This window comes from Rattus norvegicus, chromosome 15 (assembly GCF_036323735.1).
Source record: "Rattus norvegicus strain BN/NHsdMcwi chromosome 15, GRCr8, whole genome shotgun sequence".
NCBI lineage: Eukaryota > Metazoa > Chordata > Mammalia > Rodentia > Muridae > Rattus > Rattus norvegicus.
In genome coordinates this window covers 10,654,956-10,666,065 of record NC_086033.1, presented here as the reverse complement: position 1 = coordinate 10,666,065, position 11,110 = coordinate 10,654,956, and the positions used below count along the sequence as shown (strand labels likewise).

Sequence of the window (11,110 nt, the reverse complement as noted above, 5' to 3'; positions counted from 1 at the left end):
GGCGACTGGCAAGAAGCAGACAAGGGACAGTCAGGCTGTGGCTACCCAGAGCCGAATAGGAACAGGCATCCCTGTTCAAATGAAACTAACCATAGCACCAGACCAAAGACCCAAGGGACAGCACATCTCAGGCACAAAATGGCAACAGATATTGTGATAGCTTATGTGGTAGTTCAGATGAAACATTCATTTGCTTTGGAATGTAGAAACATGAAGGTCCTTTGTGTTGGCCGTGGATTTATAGACTATAAATATTCCAGCCATTAGTATTACCAGGCCCAACCCTTCACCAACCCCCATCGATGGTCCTCTAACACTCCCTTGGCAAACACTGTGACCAAAAGTCCTGGCCTCAGGTTTCTTCTGTGGCATGGCCACAGCAACTGTAAAGTCTAAATTGCTCATGCTCAAAGAACAGACGAAGCTGTCTCCACCACCCGGGATTGGCCAGTTTAGCTGCGCGTGCTCAATAAGCAGACAAGAAGCTGTCTCCACCACCCAGGATTGGCCAGTTTAGCTGTGCATGCTCAATGAGCAGGCAAGAAGCTGTCTCCACCACCCGGGATTGGCCAGCTTAGCTGCGCATGCTCAAGGAAGCTGATGTGATGTACAATTTGTTGAGCGGTGCCATAGGCCTAAGTAAGCTAAGTAAGTTATTTGAGAACTGGTGTGGTGGGCTCTGTGTGGTTTGATATGTGGTACCTGGCTTCACCAGAGACCTGTGAGTTTCGAGACTCAGACATTGTAAATAGGAGATGACATTTTGTTTTGTTTTCTCTTTTTAAGGTAGGCAGCAATGCCATCCTTAAACACAGAACTCTGTAAAAGAGATCATCTACAGAATCAAACGGAGCCTACTTAGACGTACAAGATAACCTGCTCTGAGGTTTCCGAAGTCTGAACCAGGATGCACAAGATTCATATTCATATTAACACGAAAAAATAGATAGCAGGGCTGACTTGTTTGACTAGAAAGGCTTTTATGTGCCAATAAAAAGCTGGTTTGTCAACATTATGTGGCGTGCAGCCCATAAAAAACAGTTGCTGAAAGTCTCTGCACATTCGGATTAAAATAAAACGGCTGAACAAAAGCTGAACCGTGCTATAGACCGGAAGTTGAATGGCTGGAGGGGGTTTTCTCTGAGTGCTGCTAGTGACAGACATTAAGAATATACCCATCTCTGGCTCATTGCTTATTGAAAAGCCAGAAGTTTTTATGAGCAAATGTATTTGACTGAGCTGTGTGCGTTCTCTGAAGAATTATTTTCCGCTTCCAAGTGCACTGAATTCACCTCTAAAAGGCAAAGGTAAGTGCTGAAAAGCTATAAGCTCATCAGAAAGTGGGCGAGTGATTTAACGCCTTATTTTTTTTTTAAAAAAAACATCCTTTCTGGATGTGGCGTCAAATAGAAACCAGGGCTGCACTGAGTCTCAAGGACGGAATGAACTGCCCCCTCACACTGTCTGCGCTCAGGACGCAGTCCAGAGACTGTGACAGAATCCTCACTGCTGGTTTTTTCTGGTCATCTGATGAGGAAAGCGATTTAAAAGTGTGCACATGAGCTGACTGCACAAGGTAAAGAGGCCTCTTATGCCTGCCATAGACTATGCTGTCACCAAAGTCACTGCCTCTGTTACTCCCCCTTCTTCGCTCCTTTTCCATTTCAAACCCCTAGGATTTATGCCTTCGGTTTTATGGGGGTCTGTTGTTGTTGTTGTTGTATTTACATTTTTAAGGCAATTTTTCAGAAGAAAAGTGAAAAAGAAATAAAGCAGCACATGTTCAATCTCACGCATTACCCATGGTCACACTGGGGTTCCTCGTGTCCTGTGTGGCCAAGCATCACACACAGGGTGTGTCCGCCCACTTGGAATCCAGCATGGTGCTTCTGGAGTCTGCAGTGACTGGGAAGTCATCCTTGTCGGGGTCAGGATTTATAGATCTGAAAGTGTGCAGACAAAAGTATCAAGTAAAGCTCTCCTATAGTCGGAGGGTGTGTGTGGGCCTGTCACCCCCGAGACTCAATGAGCAGACAAGAAGCTGTCTCCACCACCCAGGATTGGCCAGTTTAGCTGCGCATGCTCAAGGAAGCGGATGGTGTCAGAAAGGGCTTTAGGACTATGCTTAGGTCATGCAATCAGAGTCTTTGCAGAATAGGTCCAAGGGAGCCCCCATGCCTTCTGTGGTGTGTAAAGGCAGAGCAAACAGACATCATCTATGACCAAGAGGCTTGTCCTCAGCAGTTACTCAGTCAGCCACAACTCTAGATTTCCCCAAACCCAGACCTCTGTCTTCATAAAGCACCCAGGATCTCATTATAGCAGCTGGGGTGGATGGACACTTTCAGAATTGAAGCTTCGTATCAGAGACTCGGCGGTCTCCCAGCTGAGTTCTCAGCGCCCAGCAAGTGCGTCCACTCACAGCACATAAGGGCTTCATGCAAAACAGACCAAATTTAAAGGTACTATTGAAGAATGTTGGCTTAATCGTTGCTCACATAATGACATCACGTTCTGATTATGCCCGGGAAGTCTTCATGGTTTTAAGCCAATGCACTGACGAGAGAAGAAACCTAGAGTTTCGTTTTCCTAGCTCTGGTCTCAGGTACATCAAGACCCATTTGTGTCCCCTAGATTTCTGTCCTAAGATAGATGTTTTTTAGTTCTCTCTTCTATTATAATATGAAACAGAAAACAGGCAGATTCCTGTCAGCTCTTTCTGCTAAAGCAGTCACAGGTTTCCAGAATGGGGCATTGTAAAAAAAAAAAAAATCCATGGTAACTAGCAAGGCAGCACACGGCTTGATTGATCCAGTTTTACAGGGAACCTCAAGATACTTCATTGTTTTTCAACCTGCCCCCAAGCATCTTATAAACAGAGCTGGAAAGTGAACACGGTAGTCCAGGTAAGAGCAAATCATGCGTCCTGCAAGAAGTGTTCGCTGCCTCTACAATCAACACATTGAATTGTTTCCCTAGCCAACTCCAATTTCCAAGGACTTCAGCTACATTTGTGACTAGCATAAGCAATATCTAAAATCATTTTCCAACTGACAGGTTTAAGCATTTAGTACACATGGCTTAATCAAGCAAGTGTGCTCAGGTATCCTTTGTGTTGACAAGAAACACTAAGGGTGTGTTAACCTTCTAATACTCAGTTAACCTCGCCAGTGAGTAAACATAACTTTCTCTTCAGTTTTAATTTTTAATTATCAGTGGGGCTTGAAGATGCATTATGTTGATTTGAAGTGTAATTTTGCGTTTGGCTTTTACATAGTGGAATGCCTCATTTATTAGGGAAAATATTTGACCGGTTCAAGTTTGAGAGGAGAAATGAGCCCTTTTGAGGAACTGAGGGAAGCTGGAAGCTGAGGAAGAGGAAGTGTGTGTGCCAGGCGTGCTTGATTCTGCAGAGAGGTCTCAGTCCTGGGATTTTATTCCAGCCCACGATGCACAGGAGAGCAGGAAAGCTCACGGTCACAGAAAGGATATAGCAAAAGCCAGCACTTCCTTCATTACTGCTGGGTTTCATCCATTCCAAACGCCACTCTGTGCTACCTGAGGATACAGGCCAATTGGCTGGAGTCCCTACCTTCTGGGGTCATTTCAAGACATTTCCAAATCCCACTGTCTGTCTGTTTTATTTTGTTTCTGTTTTTTCAGTGTTTTCTACCAAAGCTACTAACGACTCCTATTTTAAAGTAATACCAAGTTAATAGAATTGCTTGCCCTGACTTTCCATTCTAGATAAAATATTGTAGTTCTGTCTGCATTCCAAAGTGGTGCTATTATGCATCTCATAATTAAGTTTAAGAAATGAATTATTGAGCTTAAATAAAATGCTTGGAGCAGAAAAGAATTGCAATCCCATCGTTCTCTCCTGCACATCAAATAAAAGTTACTGAATCACCCAAGAAAGTGACGGCAATGACCTCAAAACTAAGTTTGTGGAAACGGTTGCTGGGCTTTGACAACCGCGAGGCTGTGTGTTCAGAAGCACCACTAGAGGGCAGGCGAGGAGAAAGAATCCGAGCCTGAGTGAGGTTGCTGGAACTTGCCCAGAGGACAGTTTTCAAGGGAAATGTGTGCCTGCTAAGCCATCCCACGGTCGCTGTCCCCTCCTGCAAATGCAGCCTCCTGAAATGGACATTTCACAGTCTGTCCTCTGTAACTTGGCTTGTGGCAACGTCAGTAGACCTAATTCACCGCTCACAGGACTCTGGTCTCCCTTCTGTACAGCAGGAATGTGGGAGAGATGCTCTCAGGGCCACAGCTCCCAGGTTCTTCCTTCATAAAAACCCGGTCAGCTCCTGCTACCAGAGGCAGAGAACACGGGGTCAGTGACACCGTCCAAAGCTGTGCATCAAGTCTGGGATCTGCCACAAATGCCAACTCTAGCGATGCCACAGCACCCAGATGTGACAAAAGAGCCTCACAAATTGTGCCTCCCTCCTCATGGCTGCCTCACTCAGCGGCCACAGACCAAAGAGCTTAATGAGCCACAGTCTCCCAGAGAGCGTTTCAAACACCTTGGAGCTGCAATTGTGTGATGAATGCAAATATGTGTGGGGCACACGTGTGTGAAATCAATAAATAACAGTGTGTTGCACTTAGTGGTTGTGCTGTCCCACCTAGACACATCGTCAGAATCTCTGGGTTCAAATACTTTTTTGCCCAGTGCTTAGTTGTATGACTTCAATGATTTCAAGTCCTCTATGCCTCAGTTTTTATGTCTTATAAAATGAGGCTAAGAAACTCAGCATGCTATGAATAGGATCATTAAAAGACTTTTAAAATTAGTTTTGAAATATATATGTGTATATATATACATGTGTGTGTGTCTGTGTTGTGTGTGTCTGTGTTTATGCGTGTGTGTATGTATCTGTGTGTGTGTGTGTTTGTGTGTGTGTAGTGTAGTGTAGTGTTTGTGTACATGGACACAGTTGCCTAAGGAGACCAAGAGAGGGCATCAGATTCTTTGGAGCTGGAGTGGCTGCTGTGGATGCTGGAAACTGACCCTGGTCTTTTGTAGGAACAGCGAGGGAGGGGCCTTAGCCACTGACCCACCTGACAAACCCAGAACAGAGCATTTTCAAACATGTATAGACACTGGACACAGAAACGGCCTTACAAAGAAGATAAGTCATCTAAAAGTCTTCGAGTGCTTTATTATGCTGCCAATTTATTAATTTTAAGTTCAGCTCTTCAGTTTTCTCTTCACTCTGGAAAGCCAATATATTCCCTCAGACTCTCAGCCATTCCTGTTCTTCGCTGCCAAGTCACTGACCCTGGATACCCCTGCCTACTGGGTAGCTCATGAGCCATCTCTCATTGTGAAGCTGAAGCCCTCATTAGATGCCTCTAATTATTCTGACTCTCAAAAGCTTTCAACATCAGAAGGGTGACTCATCAATCCGAGCCCACCATTTCTGAGAAACTCTGGAAAATAGGACAGACTGACCGGAACCAGTACATGGTCATCCAGCTAAAGGCATTCACGTGTAGCATCTTAAAGATTTAGGAATCCACTAATACCCAGGTCAAAGTAGTCACCCTGACCTGGGAAATGCAGGTGTGCATCCGGGTTTCGAACGCTGCCCAGGGATTCCATGAATAACTAAAGCCCAGAGATAAGCAGAGAGTAAGAATTTCCATGTGCCTCTACCCAGAGGCAAAGTGGTGACCCTTTTATCACAGTGGCTCTCAGTGTATAGTCCCTAGACTAGCAATCTTGACTTCTCTTAGAACTTGCAAAGAAAACTAATTCTCCAACAGGCTATCTCAGGACTCTGGAGTCCCAGCAACCCTGGCTCACCACCTCATGCATTCTACAAACTCTGAATTACTACTCCAAAGAAACATATCTGATTTGCTAATTCTCGGGACTGCAGAATTGACCTTTCTTGACAACTTCAAATATAAAATGACTAGAAAGTACCACATTACAGGAAAAAAAAAAGGTTTCCTTCAAATGATTGGCAAACAGAATTTGAGGACTTCTGTCTCACTGACTACCCAGCAGCCACCTGTTCAGCCAGCAGATATAAAATTACCCATACCTGTACGTGTGGAACAAGTTTGCATAACCCACAGTGCCTCTTCCTAGGGCTCAAGGAGTGGTAAGCAATGCAATTCATAATGTTCTCTCTCTGTCTGTCTGTCTGTCTGTCTGTCTGTCTCTCTCTCTCTCTCTCTCTCTCTCTCTCTCTCTCTCTCTCTCTCTCATAGAGTCTCATGCTGTAGTGCAGGCTTGCCTCAAACTCATGGCAATCCTCCTGCCTCAGCTTCTTGAGTACTGATATGTATGGCATGAACCACCATACAAGGTTCTTCCACACATGCTTCCTTAGTAACCTCACTCAGTGCCCTTTTGCCCTTGGTATTCACAGCCCTTGATCATTTCTTTGAACTTTCCTCTGTTACTCCCTCATACCTAAAGACAGTTTGCAGCTAGAGTCACTCCCTGTGACACAGTGACCAAGCAGGACTCTCTCGCTCTCTCTGTTTGTAAGACCTTTGACCCTGTTATAAAATGAGAAAAAGGATGCATTCGGGCTCAGACTTTCTAAGGCTTCAGGCCACAGACAGCCAGGCCCTTGCTTGGGGACTGAGGGGAGGCAGGGCATTGCAGAAGCAGAATTGTGATGTGGAGCTGTGTGTCTCATGGGATGCGAGAAGCACACAGACAGACAGAAAAGGGTCAGAGCGAGAGACCCTGCAAAGGTGCCCTCCCAAGCTGTGACCCACCCCCACTGACCAGTCCTCAGCTCCTAAATCCTCAAATCAGAACACCATCAACAATTCACTGGGCCCTTTTTGTCCATTCAGTCTCTGAAGGAACGGACTCAGCAGCTGGGAGCCAAGCCTTTAGTCTACATGCTTTTGGAGACCTCCATGTTGGCACTGTAACCGTGCTTCCCCTGGGGCTGTGGAATAGGTGGTTTTGTCTTCCTTCTGACATCCGGTACCTATTCAATGGCTTGTGCCCACTCCACCCTTATTCATTTGCTTGTAGTCCACCTGTCTTCATTTGTGTCTGATGATCTCATGAAATAGCCCTGAATTATTGTCTCATTGATCACGAACACCCACCATTCCCATGTGATTGACAGGTATCTTTGAAAGTCCTGTCCAATCCCTTCGATCCAACACAACTTAGAAACTCCAAAAGCTTCTCTAGGATGGGGCTGTCTTTGGAGCAGCATGCCTGGCTGTCATTCAGTCATTTTTAGGAGCTACACTAGCCCTTCCCCAGTTTCAAAACTAACTCCCTGGGCTTCCAGTAGATGGATGCATAAGGCACAGCTACCCTCCAGTGTGGTCTTTGCCTCCTCCTTGTCTAATCTAAGAGTACCAGTCTGCAATTGTACGCAGCATCAGGGTTCTCAGGAGTGCCCCTCTGTAGAGATGGCTTTTTCCTCTTGTGGGTGTCTGTCAGGCCACAGAGCCCAGCTGCCTGGCACTCTGCTGCCCTCTGCTGGCACCTCTCAGCCTAGCATCAAGTCCCTGATTTTTATTGAATATTTTATGTATTTACATTTCAAATGTCATCCTCTCCCGCTCCCATCCTCCCTCCCCTCCCCCTGCTTCTATGAGGATGCTCCCACTCCCACCCCCACCTCACCCTGGCATCCCCTACACTGGGGAAACGAGCCTTCACAGGACCAAGGACTTCTGTTGATGCCAGACAATGTCATCCTCTGCTACATATGAGGCTGGAGCCATAGGGTTGGTGGTTTAGTCCCTGGGAGCTCTGGGCAGGTCTGGTTGGTTGATATTGTTCTTCTTCCTATGGGATTGCAAACCCCTTCAGCTCCTTCAGTCCTCCCCTAACTCCTCCATTGAGGTCCCCGTGCTCAGTCCAATGGTTAGCTGCAAGCATCCTCATCTGTATCAGTAGGGCTCTGACAGAGCCTCTCAGGAGTCATCCATATCAGGCTCCTGTCAGCAAGTACTTCTTGGCATCAGCAATAGTGACTGGGTTTGGTGGCTGCATATGGGATGAATCCCCAGGTGGGGCAGTCTCTGGATGGCCTTTCCTTCAGTCTCTGCTCCACTCTTTGTCCCTGTGTTTCCTCCCATGAGTATTTTGTTCTCCCTTCTAAGGGGGAACTGAAGCCTCCACACTGGTCTTCCTTCTTCTTGAGCTTCACATGGTCTGTGAATTGTTTCTTGGGTATTCCAAGCTTTTGGGCTAATACCCACTTATCAGTGCGTGCATACCTGATTTAATGCTTAGAAAGTTTCCATGGAAACAGTTGTGCTAAAAATGATAACACAAGTGAAGCCTGGCTGTGTCCAGAGGGCAGGGCAGGTCGAGTGTAAGCTCTGCTCTTGTTGTTGGATTTGATGCTGAGACTGGTGAGCTTGGAGAAGTCGATGTGCAGTGTGCAGCAGGCATTGTGGGTGTTCTGGCCACCCAGGGACAGCTTCGCATGCTGGGCACTCCCAGGGTCAGCATACCGCAGCGGTGACTGGAATTGGCTGTTCTTGGTGAACATGATGATCTTCGGGACGGTGTCAAACTTAGAAAAGATCTGGTGCAGCACATCCAGGGACACTGGGTGGAAAAGGTTTTCCACAATGACTCTGAGCTCTGGCCTCTAGTCTGCCATTGGCGTTTCTGCATCCACAGCAGCAGCGGAGGCTGCCAAGGTCAGGTTTCCAGACTGTCTGGAGTTCACGACCTGCAGGTCTGCCTGGGCAAGTGCCTGGTTGGGCGAGCTGTTGGTTTTGAGCTCCTCGTGGTTGAAGAACTGGATGTAGATGGATATTCGTGAGCACTGGCGCCACCAATGTGTAGTAGTTAACCATGCTATTGGCAACCTCCTCTGTGCTTATTTCAATGAAGGCCTGGTTCCTCCCCTTCAGCATAAGGAGGTTAGTAACTTTCCCAAAGGACAGCTCCAGAGAGATGACCTTGCCCTCAGTGACATCACTAGGTAGCTTGCATACATGGATGACTCTGGAAGGAGCTCCTGTGCTCCTGTTGTCACCTTTGAACTTCTTGCCATCATTTATTTCCACTGGGTGCTGAGACCAAGCTGCTCATGATGAAGGGGCCGTTGCTGACACACGTGGAGAAGAGCTCGTCGGATCCCGGCTTTGTACTGACTGCTATTCTGGGACCGTCCGTGGCACACAGAGGAGAACCACAGGGGACAGAGCAGAGGGGCAGGAATACAATGGCAGCAGCCTTTGGCCTCTCTGTTCCTAATGTCCATAGAGCCCTGCTCCCCCACCCCCCAGCCATACCCTCTGCTGCTGCTGCTGCTGCAATTGGGTGCATTGGCATCACAGGGCTGGCAGGGGTCAGCAACCTGAACCCTGAGAGGGTCACACCCCAAAGCCTCTTTATTCTCTTTGGCATCTGCAGTGACATGCACCGGATGAAGATCCAGTTCAATAAGAAGGAGAAAGCTCTTGGTGCAGATGGCAGATGGCAGATGGCAGCCAGGCCCAGCTAGCCATGAGCCACCTGAAGGGGCACAAGCTGCATGGGAAGTCGGTGTGCATCACACTGTCAAAGCATCAGAGTGACAGGAGGACCAGGGACTGACCAAGGACTATGGCAGCTCACCACTGCACCAGGCCCAAGAACTTCCAGGGCATCTTCCCACCCTCAGCTACCCTGCACCTCTCCAACATCCCGCCCTCTGTGTCAGGATGACCTCAAGAGCCTCTTCTCCAGCAATGGTGGTGTGGTCAAAGGCTTAAAGTTCTTCCAGAAGGATGGGCTCTGTGGAGGAAGCAGTGCAGGTGCCAATTGAACTGCACAACCGTGACCTGGGCAAGAACCACCACCTGCGAGGGTCCTTTTCCAAGTCTTCCGTCTAGGTTCCTGTGGGCTTGCCACAGCTTCCACCATTCCAGAAAAGCCACTTTAAAAAGCAGCTGAAATGACCTTACAGACCAGAGATTTTATTTTTTTAAAAGAGAGATCAGTTTACCTGTTTTTTTTTTTTTTTAAATTTAAATCTAGCCCACTTTGCCCTGGCAGGAAATGACTTGGGACACAGAGGCCAAGTCCCGGCACCATGCCTTTAGGGACTCAGGCGTGAGGCCACAGCAGTGCCCCGAACCCAGTCGCTTTCTGTGCCTTACAAAACCAGCATGCCTCACGGCCGCACACCCACCCTCTAAGGCCACCAGTTGTCACTAAACCTGCACGTGAGCCAGGTGGCCTATACTTAGGCTCCCCAATGCCGTGTAAGAGCTGGGGCCACTCCCCTACACCCTTATAATCAAGCGACATGGTTCTCCCATGTCCCTGGCCAGCCCAGAGGGCCCAGGCCGTCCTCAGCTGCCGAGCCTCATGGGACCTTTGTATTCTGTTCCATGGGGTCACAGACACCTGAACCTAGCCATATTTCCACTTGACCAAACACCTGAATCTTTTCCGTTTATATACAAGAGATATAGCTTTTAAGTAACTTTTTATAGCAGTGGTACAATTGTATGTGTGTGTGTGTACTCTAAGCTTCCGTGCCCCTGAGCTCCTTCTTTCTGATTACCGACTTGCAGGTGGGCCCAGGCCAGGGCTGGAGAAAAATCTCTGAGACTTGTGGGTTTGTACCTTCAAATTTTGGACCAGTTTTGTTTTCTGCTCGCCTCGGACTGTGCCCAGTAGAGGGGCTGACCCTTAGGACTTAATGTCCCTCCTGGACGCCCATCTCCATCCCAGCCTATTTCTATGGGCAGGGTTCCCCGCACCTTAGTTCTTTGAAAGCCCTGGAAGAGTGTAAATGTTTATGATTTTACTGTGGGGCTGAGGTGGTGCAGCATCTTTTATGGTGATGTATATTTTGGTAATGACTACAGGTTCAGTACTGTCCTGGGGCCAGCTCTGGCCACATCTACCCCAGCCCAGATGGTGTATTGGGAGCGGGGGGGGGGGGGGGGAGAGACTTTCTATTAAAGCAGTTTTATAACTTAAAAAAAAAGATAACACAAGAAATTGCCAGGGTCTAAGAAATGTAATCCGTGAAAATTTTCCCCTCTTTTGCTACCATTCTGTTTCACTTTTGTCCTAAAACAAAATCTTAAGTGACTTTTTTTTTCTGGTCAGCTGTCATGTGTCTCTGGCTGAGAGACATGGTCGTGGAGATGG

The 11,110-nt window shown here is 47.5% G+C and overlaps 1 long non-coding RNA gene and 1 pseudogene across 1 annotated transcript; one reads left to right on the top strand and one right to left on the bottom strand.

The window, feature by feature from the left end:
* The first annotated feature begins 577 nt into the window (after positions 1-577).
* LOC134482182 (uncharacterized) lies at positions 578-1,012 on the top strand. Its single transcript, XR_010058251.1, has 2 exons — positions 578-648; positions 787-1,012. It is a non-coding gene; the product is annotated as an uncharacterized LOC134482182 (long non-coding RNA).
* Positions 1,013-7,772: 6,760 nt separating this feature from the next.
* Positions 7,773-9,297, bottom strand: Ptbp1-ps1 (polypyrimidine tract binding protein 1, pseudogene 1; annotated as a pseudogene).
* Positions 9,298-11,110: the final 1,813 nt, after the last annotated feature.